This window comes from Theobroma cacao, chromosome 3 (assembly GCF_000208745.1).
Source record: "Theobroma cacao cultivar B97-61/B2 chromosome 3, Criollo_cocoa_genome_V2, whole genome shotgun sequence".
NCBI classification, from domain to species: Eukaryota; Viridiplantae; Streptophyta; class Magnoliopsida; order Malvales; family Malvaceae; genus Theobroma; species Theobroma cacao.
In genome coordinates this window covers 34,928,245-34,939,895 of record NC_030852.1, presented here as the reverse complement: position 1 = coordinate 34,939,895, position 11,651 = coordinate 34,928,245, and the positions used below count along the sequence as shown (strand labels likewise).

The window sequence follows — 11,651 nt, the reverse complement described above, 5'->3', positions numbered from 1 at the left end:
GAGAAAATTGATAAGTCTTCATTTCTTGCTATTGGAATTTTGTTCACTGTTGCAGGATCATTCACTTTCAGTTTTTTATTTTTATTTTTTAAAAAAGTCGATTGGCCTTTGTGTTATCTGTTTACCATTATTTTCCTCGTTTTTTGGCCTATTGTGACTCTTGGTTTTCATAGGCTGTAGTTAACAACTTCAGTTATGGAGATTCTAATTTCAGCACATAACACAGGATTTATACTATGGTTACATATGTTTTTTTAAAAAATATTTTTCCACCCTGGTTTTAGTGGCTCTTAGTTAACGCTTTTGGTATCTTTTCTGGTTCTGTTTGATCAAGGTCTCTTGGATTTTTAATTTTGGAGTATTGTCTCAACTCTCAAGGGGATTCACTTGGTGATTCTTTTTGTGTTTCTTAAGTCTTTTGTTTAGGAGCTTTTAGGATCCTTTGGAGTTATGTTACTGTGTATGATATGATTCTATTGATCCTTTTATTATTTATATTCACCTTCAACGCATAACACGGAACTTATATTATGGCATATGTTTTAAAAAAATAAAATAAAATTTCCAACCTTATTTCAGGGCCATTTAGTTTTTAATTCTTTCAATTTCTTTTACGGCTTTGTTTGATCAGGGTCTCTTGGATTTTCAATTTTAGAATACCGTCTCAACTCTCAAGGAGGTATGCTTCCTGGTTCTTCATGTATTTCTTTGTAGTCCTTTTCGTTTCGGAGCTTTTAGGAGCCTGTGGGCTTATGTTACTGAGCATGGTATGATGTTATTGACCCTTCTATTATTTTAGATGCTGATGTTATCATTCACTAAAACTAAAAGGAAAAAGGATAAGGATGAGGGATACTGCAGCTGTTGCAAGAGGGTTGTTTTGTTGAATGTTCTTCATATTTGTATTCTTTGTTTCTGGGTTTTTTTAATTCTTAGGTTTCCATGAAGTATGTTGCTTTTTGGTTGCTTTTTTTGCCCTTACATCTTCGGATTTCAGAGGCTTTTGTTAGGGATCTTTTATAGCTCTGTTATCTCACATCTTTGTGGATGATGGAGCTTGGGATGGGGGGATTAGGTAAGTATCTTTGTGGATGGAGGGATTAGGTAAGGTGATGAGGAGGGGAGGAAGGCCATTTTAATTCTCTCTGGTTACATTTGCATTTACATCTCTTTCTAGTTGGCACAGTTATGCTGACATTTGTCTTGTTGTTGTGATTAATATCTATATGAATGGTTTTGTGACTGTAGGCAGCATCTTCACTTAATAATTCATAAAAAGGGTTTTTTCTTGATGTTTGACAGGCATTGATCACCTTTGATTAGTGCTTTTCTTTTATGTTTGTGTGCGAGTAGTTCTTATAGTGGTATATGTTGAGAACCAGCATTTGGCTTTTATTAAGGTGGGAGAGATCCTTGCAGAGCTTCTAGTTATATGATATGTTGATGTAATAACTAGCAGGGTGAAGAGATGAAAATAGAAATTTAAAGGGAAAACCAGCAATAGACAGAAGCAAATAGGGAGGAACAAGGGAGATTGGGGGTGAAACAGTGGTGGAGAGAACCAGAGACGATCAAGTTTTGTGTTGCTCGCTGTATTAATCTTGAAGTCTACCTTTCTTGCTCTAGGTCATTGTGTTTTTAGCAGGGCTTTTCACTTTTAGCTTCTTCTTTTTCTTTTCCTCGTAAGATATGTGCTTATATCTGTTTTAATGTTAGTGTTGGTTCTTATTTTGTTCTTACGGATTTGGTGAGTTGAACTTTTGCTTGCTGGAGTTCAAAGGCAGATCCCTATTGGTATTTAGTACTTTTAAGGCTTTCTATGATTAGGATCCTTTTAGATTTTGAAGTTTGGAAATCCTGTGGTCCTCAAAGATTTTTGAGACTTTCTATGTCTTTATGTTGTAATTTTTTCTGTAGATTTCAGTTTTAGAACACTTAGTACATATGGTAAGGCATGATAATTTATCGTTATAGATGCTGTGTTTGAAGTCATTTGAAGAGGGATAAGGATTAAGTATCTGGCAGCAGGTGGGAACAAAGGTTTAAAAGTTTCACATTTCTCTGATTTGTCAACATTTTGAAAAATGAGTGTTTTGATGGAGTTGGGAACAAAGGCCTGGATTTTTGCAGGCCTTTATATGATAGTTTGGACATTGACTTTATATGCTTTTTTTTTTTTTTATTGGAAAGGTAGAATTTTATTGCATGAGATGTGCACTATTGCTGGGGTGGCCAAGAAAGCCCTCCCCTGTATACAAAAACTCAGCAAGGATACAAAGAAACCTGCCATCAATGAAAACATAATCCAGACCTACCTCAAGGTAGCAAAAGACCTGTCAGCAATCCCAAAAAATACCTGCCATCAGTAGACATATCCCAACTGCCGGACACACTGTACAATCCTAAAAAATACTTACAGCCCATATCTAGTTTTGTTTAGTTGTACTTTGGCTTGATGGAGTTCTAAGGTTGGTCCCTATTGGTATTAATACTCTTTGAACCTCTTTCTATTACATTTAAGGCTTTCTATGATTTTGGATTTTGGACTAAGTGAATATAAGTCGGTTGTTAATGGGAATGTCGGATACTATATTTGTAGGTCAATCTATTGGAAATCTGGTAGTAGGTTTCAGGGTTATTTGACAATTACAGTATTTGTAGGTCAATCTTTTGGGAATTCGTAAGTAGGTTTTCTTGTAATATGACAATTAAATAGTAGTAATAATCTGATATCTGATGTTTGAGGTGGTAGTTAAGATCTTGAGTGAACAGATTTGAAGTTGTTAGACAAGTAGGTTTGAAAATGTTACTCTGCTATATTTTGTCAAGTTTTGTTTGGGTTGGAGAGCTGCTAAATTGATTTTGCATATAATAACTTTGGATCTTATTACCTTGGGCTGATTGATTTTGAAGAACAAGTATTTTGATGGAGTTGCGTGCAATTGTGGTGCTTCTCACTAGCTTCTTCTAAGCTCTCTACTAGTAAGTATTCTGGTGACATTGAAAATGGTTCTATAAGCAGTATTTGGTAGTTGCATAAATCTGGTGATGAGAATGAAGTTGCATTCTAAGCCTTGAGTTTCTCACAAGTAAAGATCTCTTGAATTCTTATTTGTGGGTATGAAATCGCCGTTTAAGTTTAGAATAAAATCTTTTTTTAGTTACAATTTGGTTAGCTTCTGAGGCCACTTACTGAGTCTCCTATTAATTTTTGTGCTTGAATGTTGTTAAGCAGGGTGCCCTCTTGCAGGGTAGGAATCCGGAACGTGGTTAGAATATTGTTAGATTATGGTTCATTTTTACGGGTTTTCGTTCGAGGTTATTTCTTTTTGTTTGAAACTTTTTGGACCATTAATTGGTGGTTGTAACAGTATTTATTTATTTTTGGGATCCTAATATAGGTATGAAGCGGTTCGGAGAATCTTTGTACTCAATACGGAGCTTGATTGTAGATTCATGTAAATGGGTCAATTGTATTATATGACACGTTAGTGAGATAAGTTGAATGAGAATAGAATAGATTCTTGATTTTTAGAATAGAATAGAAAAGGAATGTTTTTAATGATGGATATGTTTGTATCAAAGAATATATAATTTAATGTTATTCTTATGAAATTAGCTGTCCTAGTTCTTCTTGTGCTTACTCTTCTCCTTCTCGGGCTTTTTCTTATGCTCAGACTTTTTTTTTCCTTTTTTTACTTTCTCTTCTGTTCTGTTATCTTCTTTTCCTTCATTTGAACTTTTAAATCAATAATGCTAAATAAGTAAGCGGGCTTGTCTGTTACGTTTGCAGGCTATCTCAAGCCTGAGACCAAAAAGTTTTGGGCTTCCTTTGATTTCTCTTGGCTTGAACTTCGGCAGTCAACAGGTCAAAGATTAATCCAGCTCATTAAAACTGCCTCGTGGCTGAAAATTAATAATTACAAGTCAATAATTATTTTCCAAAGGTCTTTATAACGGCTCTTTTATAACCGACTTATGACAGCTAATTCCATCTGTATTTAACGAATGATCTTGACCGTTTATATATCTCCGCACCGCTTAATCCTAGCCTTCTATTGTGACCCCTCTTTTTCTATAAATACCTCCCAGCTCTCAATTATTTCTCTTACTGAATCGGGGAAAACCCGACCTTGGTGTAAAGCTTTCCGTGCAGCGTTTGTTTCCCTCCGTTTCTATGGGTTTTTGGTTCGGTTTCGGTTTGGAGTTAGGGTGGAATTGCGTTTTCGGATCTTTCTTATTAGATCTATTGAAATAGTGATTGATATCAGTTGAATCTCGGATTTTGTGTTTCGTAGGTAAATTGTTCTTGGAATGGGCGGTGATCTTGTGATTCTGTTGTCGTCGATCCGTTGTGATGATGATCATACATTTAACTCTGTTTCACATTTTTCTGATTAGATTTATCGAAATAGTGATACAAATCGGTTGAATCTCGGATTTTGTGTTTCCTAGGTAGATTGTTCTTGGAATGGACGGTGATCTTGTGATTCTGTTGCCGTTGATCCGTTGTGACGAGGGTAGGACATCTAACTCTATTAAATCGATCTGTTTTGATTCTTATTCTTCTCGGGTTTTGGTACCGTTCAATTTTGAACATAATGAGTACTGGCTCTCTTTTCAGTTAATTATGTTGTGCGGATGGACCGACGGTTCTTTTGGGTTCCCTTCCTTTGCTACGAGTTCTATATTTCTTGTTTTATTTTGGAACTTTGGAAGATATTTCAATATACGGTTTCTGCCTGCGTTGTTGTTGCCGGCTTTCCTAATCCTTGAACTTCCTTATTGCCGTGATCGCCGCTATTACTAGGAATGCATCTCTTTCCACGTTGTGAATAATTTTTGTCTTTTGAAGTTAATTAGTAATACGTCAGGAGATAAAAGATTATTAGTATCTTTTTGTGAATGCAGTTAGAAAGAAGAGATGAGTAGATGGTCTATGGCCATGGCCTGAAGAAGAAATGACAAGGATGAAAGATTTGGAAGAAATGACAAAGGATGAAAGATTTGGAAGCTGTGGGTGGTAAGGGGGTCTTGTAAAAGCTTACCCTTGCACTTTTATATCTCCACCTACCTTCATTTTACACTGAGATTGTTTCAATTTAAAATTTGGTGTTGGTGATTTTAGATTGGTGGTCTAGGAGGTATTGATTGGATCTCTTGGTTTATAAGACTTCCATGGGTTTGGATTTCTGTCTCAACTTTCAAGGAGATTTGCTTCCTGTTCATATATCTCTAAAATACTTGATTTTGGGGGATCTTGTATTGGTACTGGGCATGATATGACCTTTGACCCTTTTTTTTTTCATTCAGATGCTGTTTGGGTTAATTAAAAGGACAAGGATAAAGGATCTTGCAGCAGTTCGATTTTCTTTGGACCTCCATCTTGCTTGATAATGGGTTTTATGTGCAATGGTTCTTGGCTGGCCGGTCTATAATGGGGAAAATTTTTAAGTCTTCATTTTCTTCTCTTGTGTTCTTTTTCATTCTTTGCAGGAACTTCACTATCAACCTTTTTCTGTTTATCAATTTCTCTTGTTTTTTGGCTTGACACATGGTTTGTAGGTTGATGTTGACAACAGTAATCTTGGAAATTCTACCATCAGCACATAAGACAAAAGTCTACACACTGATTTCAAGAAGATTTTGCTTCCTGGTTTTTCATATCTCTCAAAACTACTTGATTTTGGAGAATCTTGTACAGGTTTGCATGGTAGTTTATTAGGTTTGGAAAGATTCTGGTGATCACTTTCTAGTTTTGAAAGATTGTGAATGTCCTTGCTAGTTGGGACAATGGTTTTATGCAGACATTTTTCTTGCGTTTGTGATTGATAGCTATATATGTGCATTTGTAATTGTAGGTTGCAGAAGATACGTTTCTGGTTTTTCAAGCTCTGCCACTGGTTTATTTGTCATTTGTGCTTTCATTTCATGGATTTGTGAGGTTTTCTTTTACCTGGTTTATTTAAATGTCTGAAACATATTAGTTAGAGAAGATTTCAAATTGAAGGGATTTCATTTAACTGAAAAGATGCCGTAGGGTTAGCATAAATGCGATACTTTGGATGTCAACTTTATATGATTATGTTTTTCGGTTGTGAGTTTGAGTTCTTATTGTGGGATTTATAGGGATCTGTTTTTCGGTTGCAGAGATTCATTAGAGTTTACAAGTTCTGTCAGCTGAGATTTTACTTTTCTCGTGGTTCTCAGTGTCTGATTCGGATCTTTGCATTGTTTGGAAGTTGATATTTTTTTAAAGCCTAGGCAGCTGAAATGAAGCATGTTGTTAGAAATTGTATTTATATACTTTTTTCTTTTTAATGTTTGAGCAAGTTCTTGCTAATTTAGTTGGCACGAGGTAAATGTGTGGAAGATGTGGCCCATCAAGGACTTCAAATTGGTTGAGCTTTTGTTTGACCTTCATCTTTTTTTTTGAAAGCTTGTCCTTAATATCTGTTCGCTTGATGTTGGCTTTCATGTGCAGTGGTACGTTGGCTGGCCATCCTGGTGGAGAAAATTGATAAGTCTTCATTTCTTGCTATTGGATTGTTTTTAACTGTTGCAGGATCTTTCACTTTCAGCTTTTTGTTTTTTTTCAAAAAGTGGTTGTTTGGCCTTTGTATTATTTGTTTTTAGGTTACCATCTTGTTCCTTGGTTTTTGGTTTATCTTGACTCTTTGTTTTTATAGGCTGTTGTTAAAAACTTCAGGTATGGAGATTCTACCTTAAGCACATATGGTCACATATGCCTTTTTCCACACTTGTTTCAGGGCCTCTTAGTTTTTAATGCTTTTAGTATCTATTATGGTTTTGTTTGATCTGGGTCTCCTGGATTTTCAATTTTTGAATATGGTTTCAACTCTCAAGGAGATTTGCTTCCTGGTTCTCATTGTATTTCTTTATAGTCTTCTGTGTTCAAGCTTTTAGGATCCTGTGGAGTTATGTTACTGAATATGATATGAGTTTATTGACTCTATTTTTTTTTATTCTATTTTTAACACATAACACGGAATTTATAATATGGTTACATATGTTTTTTTAAGATATTATTCCACCCTTGTTTGAGGGCCTCTTAGTTTTAATGCTTTCAGTATTTTATTATATTTAAATATATGGTTTCTGCTTGCAGTGATGTTGCTGGCTTTCCTTTTCTAAAGTGCTGATACCTAACCTTCCTCATGGCCGTGATCACCCAACTCTATCTTTTTATTGAGTTCAAGGTTTTGACAAAAGTTTTGGTAATGAGTATTGGCTTTTTCAGTTAAATATGTTGTGTTGATGGACAGATGGTTCTTTTGTGTTCCCTTCCTTTATTATGAGTTTTATAATTTTTGTTTTGTTATGGGACTTTGGAAGATATTTCAATATATGGTTTCTGCCTGCAGTGATGTTGCTGGCTTTACTTTTCTAAGGTGCTGATTCTTGGACTTCTTCATGGCTGTGATCGCCACTATTACTAGGAATGTTTCTCGTTCAGTGTTGTGAATGGTGATTGCCACTATAACCCTCTGAAATACTTGGTTTTGGTGGTGTGTTGGTACTGAGCTTGATATGACTTTTTGATCCTTTTATTATTTAGATGCATGTTTGGGGTTATCAATTTCCAGAATTATTATGAAGACGGACATGGATGAAGGTTTCTCATTGTTCTACTTTTTTCTTTTTGTTCTTTTTTTTTTTTTTCCTTTTGCACACTGTTGCTCTTGATTGGTTTTTGCCCTTAATATGTTCTTGATTCTTGGGTCAGGCTGCTATTAGGAACTATTAGGAATTTAGCATTCCATAGATTATCATCTCATATCTTTGTGGATGGAGCTTTGGAGGGAGGGATTGGTGAGTTGATGAAAAGCAATAAAAAAACACCACTTAAATGTTTGTCTCACATTGATCTGTTGTTTGCTTAAGACTTCAGATATTTCAATGTTTGTCTCGCTTGTGTCGAAAGATTGTGGACGTCACTTGCTAGCTGGGGTTGTAATATTATATGCAGATATTTTTCTCTTGTTTGTGCTTGAAATTCTATATGTATTTGGTGATTGTAGGTAGCCACAGATATTTTCTGGTTTTTGAAGTTCTGTTGACTAACGCATATGGAAATTTTGTTTCATTGTCTTGGATTGTGAACTTTAGGGTCTCTGGGGATTTTTTGCTTTCAATATCTTTTTATGGTTTTGTTTGATCAGGGTCTCTTGGATATTCAATTTTGGACTGTTTCAACTCCAAGGAGACTTGCTTTCCTGGTTCTTATTGTATCACTCAAAATTCTCTAGCTTGAGTTTTGAAGATCCTGTCTAGTTAATGCCACTGAGCATGATATGATTCTTTTTCTCTTCATTATTTTTGATGCTGATGTGTTATCAGTTTCCAAAATTAAGAGCAGGAAGGGCAAGGATGAAGGATCTTGCTGCCAGTTGGACTGGTGGTTATATTTTCTTAATTGTTTTGCACTTCTTTTATTCTTTGTTTTGGAACATCTTATTTTTCTAGTTTTTCGTGCAGTATATTGCTTTTTGATTGCTTTCTGTGCTTCCATGTCTTTGATTCTTTGGTTTCCAGATGCTGCTGTTTGATGCTAGTAGCAATATGCAGTGAGAATGAGATCTTATATAGCTGTGTTATCTCTTTGTGGATCAAGCTCGGGAAGGAGGGATTTGGTAAGTAGATGAGAAAGTGAGAATGCCATTTTAATTGTTTCTGTTTTACATTTACCCAAAATTCACTTGAATAGCTCAAGAGAAGTACAGGTTTGTGTGGTAGTTTTATAGGTTTGGAAAGATTCCGGTGATCACTTGCTGGCTTTGAAAGATTGTGAATGTCCTTGCTACTTGGGACAGTGATTTTATGCAGACATTTTTCTTGCTTTTATTATTGGTAGCTATATGTGTGCATTTGTGATTGTAGGTTGCAGAAGCTACTTTTCTAGTTTTTCAAGTTCTTGCACTGGTTTATATGTCATTTGTGCTTTCATTTCTTGGATTTTTTGAGTTCTTCTTTTATCTGGTTTATATAAATGTCTGAAACATGTTAGCTTGAGAGGATTTCAAATTGAAAGGATTTCATTTAACTGAACAAGATGCCATAGGATTAGCAGGCATTTATGTGATAATTTGGATGTTGACTTTATATGCTAATTTTTTTTGGTTGTGAGTTTGAGTTCTTATTGTGGGATTTATATTCTGTTGGGATCTGTTTGTGTTAGTAGGTTGGACAGGTCCATTAGAGTTTACAAGTTCTGTCAGTTGAGATTTTGCTTTTCTCATTGTTCTTAGTGTCTGATTTGGATCTTTGCATTGTTTAGAAGTTGATATTTATTTAAAGTCTAGGCAGCAGAAATGAAGCATGTTGTTAGAAATTGTATTTATATAGTTTTTTTTTGTTAATTTAGAGCATGTTCCCGATAATTTGTTGGCACAGGGTAAATGTGTGGAAGATGTGGCCCATTAAGGACTTCAAATTGGTTGAGCTTTTACCATTGAGATCTTTGCATAGTACGGTTTGTGTGATCGTTGTACAGGTTTTGAAAGGTTCTTATGGTCATTTGCTATGTCGAAAGATTGAGGACTTCTTTTGCTAGCTGGGGTCGTAATCTTATATACAGAAATGTTTCTCTTGTTTGTGTTCATAGATTGTAAGTAGCCACAGAAATTTTCTGGTTTTTGAGGTTCTGTTGACTAATGCTAATGGAAATTGTGTTTCATTGTCTTGGATTATGAACTTTAGGGCTTCTTGGATTTTTTGCTTTCAATATCTTTTTATGGTTTTGTTTGATCAGGTTCTTTTGGATATTCAATTCTGGATTGGCTCTACTCCAAGGAGGCTTGCTTTCCTGGTTCTTATCGTATCACTCAAAATTCTTTTGTTTTGGAGTTTTTAGGATCATGTGTACCTGAGCATGATATGATTTTGTCTCTTCATGATGTGATGTATTATCAGTTTCCAAAATTAAAAGCGGGAAGGGCAAGGATGAAGGATCTTGCAGCCAGTTGGAATGGGGTTGCAGTTCTTTTATTCTTTGTTTTGGAGCATCTATTTTTCTAGTTTTTCCTGTAGTATATTGCTTTTTGATTGGTTTCTGTGCTTATGTGTTCTTGATTCTTGGGTCTCCAGATGCTGCCGTTAGAAATTATTAGCAAAACGAAGGGAGAATGAGATCTAATATAGCTTTGTTATTTCTTTGGGGATGGACCTCGGGAAGGAGGGATTAGGTAAGTAGATGAGAAGGTGAGAATGCTATTTTTATTGTCTGTCTTAAATTTATCAAAAAATTGCTTAAATAGTTCAAGAGAAGTACAGGTTTGTGTGGTAGTTTTATAGGTTTGGAAAGATTCCGATGATCATTTGCTAGTTTCGAAAGATTGTGAATGTCCATGCTAATTGGGACAGTGATTTTATGCGGACATTTATCTTGCGTTTATTATATGTGTGTATCTGTGATTGTAGGTTGCAGAAGATACTTTTCTGGTTTTTCAAGTTCTGCCACTGATTTATATGTCATTTGTGCTTTCATTTCTTGCATTTTTGAGGTCTTTCTTTAACTGGTTTATATAAATGTCTGAAACATGTTAGTTAGAGAGGATTTCAAATTGAATGGATTTCATTTGACTGAAAAAGATGACATAGGATTAGCAGGCATTTATGTGATATTTTGGATGTTGACTTTATATGCTAATTTTGTTTTTTGTTGCGAGTTTGAGTTCTTATTGCAGGATTTATATTCTGTGGGGATCTGTTTGTGTTTGTAGGTTGGACAGATTCATTGGAGTTTACAAGTTCTGTCAGTTGAGATTTTACTTTTCTCGTTGTTCTTAGTGTGTGATTCGGATCTTTGCATCATTTGGAAGTCGATATTTATTTAAAGTCTAGGCAGCAGAAATGTAGCATGTTGTTAGAAATTGTATTTATAGAGTTTTTTTTTTAATTTTAGAGCATGTTCTTGCTAATTTAGTTGGCACAAGGTAAATGTGTGGAAGATGTGGCCCGTTAAGGACTTCAAATTGGTTGAGCTTTTGTTTGATCTTCATCTTATTTTTTGAAAGCTTGTCCTTAATATCTGTTTGTGTGATGTTGGCTTTCTTGTGCAGTGGTTTGTTGGCTGGCCATCCTGATGGAGAAAATTGATAAGTCTTCATTTCTTGCTATTGTATTGTTTTTAGCTGTTGCAGGATCTTTCACTTTCAGTTTTTTATTTTTTTAAAAAAATGTTGTTTGGCCTTTGTGTTATTTGTTTTTAGGTCACCATCTTTTTCCTTGTTTTTTGGTTTATCTTGACTCTTTGTTATCATAGGCTGTTGTTAACAACTTCAGTTATGGAGATTCTACCTTAAGCACATAAGTTTAAATATTTTTTTTTTTTTTTTTAATTTTTCCATCCTTGTTTCAGGGTCTATTAGTTTTTAATGCTCTTAGTATCTTTTATGGTTTTGTTTGATGAGGCTCTCTTGGATTTTCAATCTTGGAACACCGTTTAAACTCTCAAGGAGATTTGCTTCCTGGTTCTTATTGTATTTCTTTATAGTCTTTTGTTTTCAAGCTTTTAGGATCTTGTGGAGTTATGTTACTGAGTGGGATATGAGTGTATTGACCCTATTTTTATTATAGATTCTACCTTCTGCACATAACACTGAATTTATAATATGGTTACATATGTTCTT

General features: G+C 34.9%; 2 long non-coding RNA genes across 3 annotated transcripts; both read left to right on the top strand.

Moving 5' to 3' along the window:
- Positions 118-3,643, top strand: LOC18606680. The gene is made up of 2 exons (XR_001927147.1): positions 118-679; positions 2,914-3,643. It is a non-coding gene; the product is annotated as an uncharacterized LOC18606680 (long non-coding RNA).
- LOC108661372 lies at positions 4,127-7,676 on the top strand. 2 transcript variants are annotated; one of them, XR_001927149.1, is made up of 3 exons: positions 4,127-4,520; positions 4,625-7,238; positions 7,386-7,676. It is a non-coding gene; the product is annotated as an uncharacterized LOC108661372 (long non-coding RNA). The 2 variants fall into 2 exon arrangements; XR_001927148.1 differs by having other exon boundaries at positions 4,127-7,238; positions 7,386-7,488; positions 7,580-7,676.